Source organism: Lissotriton vulgaris, chromosome 1_1, assembly GCF_964263255.1.
Source record: "Lissotriton vulgaris chromosome 1_1, aLisVul1.2, whole genome shotgun sequence".
NCBI lineage: Eukaryota > Metazoa > Chordata > Amphibia > Caudata > Salamandridae > Lissotriton > Lissotriton vulgaris.
The window spans coordinates 1,614,202,969-1,614,209,359 of record NC_141685.1 but is presented as its reverse complement, the minus strand read 5'-3'; positions in this window follow the sequence as shown (position 1 = coordinate 1,614,209,359).

The window sequence follows — 6,391 nt, the reverse complement described above, 5'->3', positions numbered from 1 at the left end:
TTGACACTGTCTCCCATGCGATACTCTTAAGACGCCTGCAGGAAACAGGCATCAGGGACGCGGCTCCGGAATGGCTCTGGTCTTTTCTGGAGGGGAGATCCTTCCATGTTCATGTCCCTCCTTTCCATTCTCAAGAGCTTGCCTTGCGCCAGAGTGTACCGCAGGGTTCAGTGTTAAGCCCCCTACTGTTCAACATCTACGTCCAGCCTTTGGCTGCGTTGGCGAAGGGAAGGGGCTTGTCACTGGTATGGTATGCTGACGACACCCAGTTAGTGATCGCATTTTCCAAAAAAAGGTGCACTAATCTGATCAAGTTCAAAGAGGACCTCTCTGCGATGGCGGACTGGATGGTGACGAACTGTTTACAGCTTAACGCCAGCAAGTCCGAGATCCTGTTGTTTGGGAAGGATCAGGGGTTGTGGTCCGAGCACTGTTGGCCGGACCGCCTGAAACCAGCCCCCTCGCCCATGGAGACAGTGAAAAACCTAAGCATCTGGTTTGATAGTGGCCTGACATTTGACGCCCAATCCAAGGCAGTGGCTGGGGCTTGTTTTGGGCTTCTGCGGGGCCTGAAGCCACTGTTGGGTTTTTTCCCTCCAAAAGTTCGTCAAATCATTCTTCAGTCTACAATTTTGTCTAGACTGGATTACGGTAACTGCCTATATTTGAGCGCGAATAAGGCCAGTGTCAAGCATCTTCAAAGGGCACAGAATGCAGCCGCCTGCATGCTGGTGGCCCTTCCGAACTCTTTCTCTGTTTCCCACGTACTTCAGAAACTCCACTGGTTGCCGGTGGAGAAGCGCATTCAATTCAAGGCGCTTTGTTTGGCGCATAAGATCTTATCAACTCAGGCACCTGTGGGGTTGGCGGGGCTGCTAGAGTTCTACGTGCCACGGCGTCGTTTAAGATCCGCCGCCTCAGCTCTGGTTTGCACCCCTCGTGTCTGGAAAGCCAGAGCGGTTGGCCGTTCCTTTCGCAGCCTGGCTGTGCAACTTTGGAACTCACTTCCTGTGCCCATCAGAATGATCCAGAACCATCTTGCGTTCCGGAAGGCCATAAAGACCTGGCTTTTTCCGGCTTAACCCTTTCTGATCTCTAGTTCTTGTCCTGGAGTCTGCGGTCTGTGCTGGGACCTGGGACGCCCCGTCGCTGGGGCAGCTATGGCATTATAAATCCGATAAATAAAAATAAAATAAATAGAAAGATGGAAAAAAACGAGGAGAAATGTAAACATTTCTCCTTATTGCCCCTCCCTATGCCTCCCCTAGAGAGGCATTGCATTCTGACGCATTTCCAGGTTTACGATTTCTCAGAAATGTGGCGGAAGCCTTTGGTATTGTGTGGGAACACCCACAGCAAAACCCATGGCACGCCACTTTCACGCTAAGCGGTCTATTACGATGGCGGGTGGACTAATGGCTAATGGGACCACCCGCTATATGTACGGGGGTCCCGCGATTCGAATTAGGATGCGCCCGCCACACTGGAGGGCGCATCCAGCATTTTCCACATTGCGGCGGGCCGCAATGTGAAAAATGCATGTTGTGCATTTGCATGCACAATATGGCAGGCACCTCTCAGTGCCTGCCACCTTGTCATTGCAAATGCAGGGGGGTACCATAGATACCCCCTATGTGCCCCCCCACACCCCACATCCTGGGGTACCTCAACGGGTCCCCAACTGCAAACGCCGCATGCCTTTCCATGGCGGCAACGCCACCACGGAACGGCTGCTCTCCACCTGTAGTTTAATATGGATGGCGTGTCTTGCAGACACCTCCACCATATTCAACCCCTTTTCCGCCCGGTCGGCTCATTGACGGGCGGAAAAGCAGCAGACGGTCTTCCCGCCCGCTGCGGTACCCCCGCCATCATAATATGGCAGAGGGTAAATTGCATGCGGGTGGTGTGTTATGGCGGGCGGATCGCCACTGCCGTTTGGGCGGTGGCGATCCGCCCGCTATACTAATAGACCCCATAGTGTTGTGTGTAAAGGTGCCATATTTATAAGAACACGAAAAGCCACGCAGGGTGGCTTTGCATGTCTTTGTAAATATGGGGCAGCAGGTTGTGCTGCCGGTGTGTCACCGGCGGCACAAGGGGTTTGTTAATAAGCCCCAAAATGTATAAGCCTGTTTACAGAAAGCAAGCGCTTGTGGAAGAATGCCCCGGTTACTCAGAGTCCTAGTCTTCCTCGCCACAGTAATAACCAATGAACTATACTGTGGCGAGGAAGAGGGACAAGGAGGTAATGCAGAAAACTGACAATGCTCTATAGGAGGGACTAACTCAAGCTGAGCAGCCTAAAACAAATGTAAATGTGTGTGTCTTGTAAAGCGCACTGCTACCCAGAGGTGTCCTGGCGCTATAGACCGCTGGGGAACCCGTCCTGGCTTTCCCTGTGAGATGTTCCCTCCTGGGTATCTCCAAGGTGAAACCAGGCATCCCCGGCGTTTGTGGGGGGCCGTTGTGGAGATGAGGCAAGCTAATGCCCAGAGTTGCTGAGTGTGATCCCTCGTTAGAGTAGGCACTGAGGCGAGAATTATCGAGTCCGATGACCCTGATTCACGACCCTGCCGCGTCGGGGATTGAACCCTGGTCCCGGGCCGTCCTCTGCTTCCGGGTCTGCCGCCTCTAACCAGTGAGCCACACCACTCCATTAGCCAGCAAATTAAAAAAAGCAACTATGAGCTACAAAACAAAATGCTAACCTAAGCAATGGGCAGAATGCATTCCCAGGGAAACTTTCAGAATGTCCCTGAAGAAGTCTTTAGCAAACCGGTATGCTGTTTCCTAAAAAAGGTACCTAGCAGATACTACTGTGTAATTTCACACCACTGTCCATATAATTGCACAGCTGTAAACCCCGCTCAAGGGTAGGAAGTGGGTGGATGAAGACGTGGTTTGCCCTGAGAGTTTGTAAATGCCCATAAACTCACTAGTGTACTGGCATTTCACAACATGCTCAATTCGTTACCACTTTTGAAAAGGGTGATTTGTTCCAACAAAGGGCTGTAGTAAATCCTCTTCCAGGGTATGAAATGGAATAGAATGTGTCAAACTATATGGGTTCTGGGGGAAGAAGTTCCTCCAGTAAGATTTTTCAGGTCGAGTCTAGCGCAGCGGGCATGCGCTGCTCTAAGTGACGACCTTTAGAAATCTGTCAGCTCTTTTCAGGCACTTGTGCTTGTGGCGGCATCCACCTTGGAGCGAGCAGCGGTGCAGAGGGATCATCTGTTTTCAATTTGCATGGCCGCGCGCGCTTGTTTACATTTGCCTGTTCGCGCCCGCAAGTTGGATGCCGCCACAAGCACGAGTGTTTCAAAAGTCGCTTTCACTTTCTTGCCGGCTGATCATGTCTATGTGCTAGTAAGCTGTAGACCAGACGCAATTGGAGATGAAGGCTTTGGGATTGTTTACATCGGTCGCTTTCACCACAATGGGGTCTGCTCGCTGCATGCCATGACTGTTTGTTCCCATTTGAAGTATCTGTGAGTATCACAAGCACAAGTGTTTCAAAATGTACATTCCTTTTTTGGTTGGAATATATGGCTGACAAAGCCTGCCTCATTTCACTGCCCTTTTCATGTGTTCCAACATAGCTGAAATTTTGGAACCTAGAGGGAGCTTGCACTATAGTGCTGCATGCGCCTTTCTTGTGTTGACAACTTTCTTTTATAGAGCCCACCAACACGACAAAAGTGCTTGTTATACCGATTTCCAGCCAATAGGTGTTTTTGCGTCCTGGAATGAAGGCAGGTTATTTCAATGTAAACAGACTTTTCGGTAGATTTTCTTCCTTTTCACGAGCTCTCTTTTCCACTCTAGCTGTCTAGTGGTTATGACGCTGACTTTATGAATGCTCAGTGTTTTGCTCTACTCTGCCTGGTTTTTCATGAATCAGCCCCAGTCTGGCAGCTACGGGGACTGGTGCCCCCGCTTTATCCCAGCCTATCTACGCTAGTGTGTTCTTTCTTTTTATTTGGAAGGCTTATCTGTCTTTTAAGAGCATAATTATCAAGACAGGCGATAAAATTATCGCTGCTTTAGCGGCAGAAAACTGCTGCTAAAACGGTGATAATGGGCTTGATAATATGCTCTATGGAGTTCCAATTGAAGCCCATGTTAAATGTGAAGGACATCTAACATGGGCTTCAATTGGAATTCCATAGAGCATATTATCAAGCCCATTATCGCTGTTTTAGCGCAGTTTTCTGCCGCTAAAGCGGCGATAATTTTATCGCCTGTCTTGATAATATGCCCCTCTGTTTTTCTTTGTCACTTTTCATACTCTCCTTGTTTCTTCCTGTCACTCACTCTCAATGTCTCTCATGTCTATATCGACTTTTCTCTCTTCCGTCTCCTCCTCATTTTGTAATTGCTTTTTCTTCATCTGTGCCTCATAGATATCTCTCCCATCGCTCTGTCTCCTATGCCAATATCAAACTCACTTGTTCATGGGCTGTTTCTTTCTTTTAGTTTCCTTAAGAGCCTCGTTCACGTTTACTGTTTCACTCGTTCTTAGGGGCATATTAGCAAGAACCTCGTTAAAATTATCGCTGTTTTGGCGGGAGGAAACTGCCGCAAAAACGGCGATAATGGGCTTGCTAATATGCGTTATGACGCATATTAGCAAGCTCATTATCGCAGTTTTAGCGGCAGTTTCCTGCCGCTAAAACGGGGATAATTTTAACGAGGTTCTTGCTAATATGCCCCCAGGTCCCTCCCCCCCTTTTGTTTTCGCATAACTCTTCATTCTCTGATTCTATTGAACTTTGATCGCTCATCAAGGTAGGCTGCAATGATCAAAGTACAGCTAATGAGTATTATTCATAATTTGTGGATTTTCTTCTTGGATAGCACAGTTTTCAGAAATAAACATAAATGCGACTGGATTGACATGTTTGGGACGTTTCTTGCTTAATGACAGGAAATCACAACCCGGGACATGTGTCTGTGTTTTGTTGATGCTAAACAATTTCACTGGCAACTTTTGTTTTGCTCCCGGACAATTTCTCAAATCGTGTTTCTCAGCTACACTATACTTTGGACAAGGCCGAGGGCAAACCCCTCAACACTGGGGCCCGACGTCCTTTCCAGCTGCTAGTCCCAGTGGAAAGTGTATGGGCTCCCTAAGGCGTACTTTGCATTCTTTCTCCTGAGCTGGTCAGTGGTGTGGAAGACCTGGTTAGCAATGTTAACATGGCCTAGCATGTTGGCTATATTCAGTGCCGTTAGAATTATGCAGCGTGGAGGACAACATTAGGCAGCAGGGTTCACTCTGATGGAACCAGTATGTGGATGAACATGTTGGAGTGTTACTTAGAGGGGCTTGAAGGTTTTTTTTTCTTAAAAGGAGCACATGTGAATGAATCTCACCAGTAACAGAAAGCTCCACCTTTATCTGGGTGAAAAATATTTGAAAAATAAACTATGCTTTTTATAAAGGTTGTCAATATGCAATTCTGAGATACCTAAAAATGCTTGTTTTCCTGCAGTATACAGTATTTTTTTTATATTTTTCTTTTTTAAAACTATGCTTAGCAAACGAGAATTGGTCAAACCAATAAAAAAGGCACCCTAATTATACAGGCGAGACCTATTGACTTTGCCAGTGCTTGTTTTGCCTGGTGTAGGAAAAAAAAATGTTAATTTACACATCCGGCCGCTTTTCCCCAGCGCTGAAGGACTGACAGCTTTACAAGCATACAGCTGGAAAGGCAGGTGAATTTGCAAACCTTGTAAAACTATCGGCTCAAGATCTCCAGGTAAACCTTGTAATAACCATACGGAATCGTTCAATATTATACACGTCTTGTCTGAATCTCTCCACTCCCGCCTTTGCACCCCGCCTCTCGTTATCTTCATCCCACGGCCCTGCCACCTGCCCCTTCCGCCCCATCCTGCCTCCTCCCCCTAAGGCTGCTGGTCAACCATTAACAGAGCATCCGCTGAGACACCACAGGTGCATCCGGCTTGGCAGATCACCGGCCATCACTAACAATGAAGATGTTTTTCATTAGGGAGGAGAGCCCAGATGCCTCTGCTCTTATCTGCCGGTATTAGCAATTAAAAAAATACATCTGCTGAAACAACGATTCCTATATTAATGTGTGAGCAGCGTGATTAAGGCTGACACATCTCACTATGAGGGCAGAGACAGAAGAAGAAAGAAAGAAGGTGTGTGTCTGGACGAGAGAGATGGAAACCGAGGGATGAGAAGGAAGGACAAATTCAAAGGGTGAAAGGAAGCTAGAGAGGTGGGGTGGGAGAGAAAGAGAGAGGGTGGGGAGGAATACAGAGGAAGAAGGAGCGAGAGTGTGACAGAGAAGAATATACATACATGGTTTATGCCAGACAGGAAGAGGAAGAAAAGGAGAGGGAGGAGAAG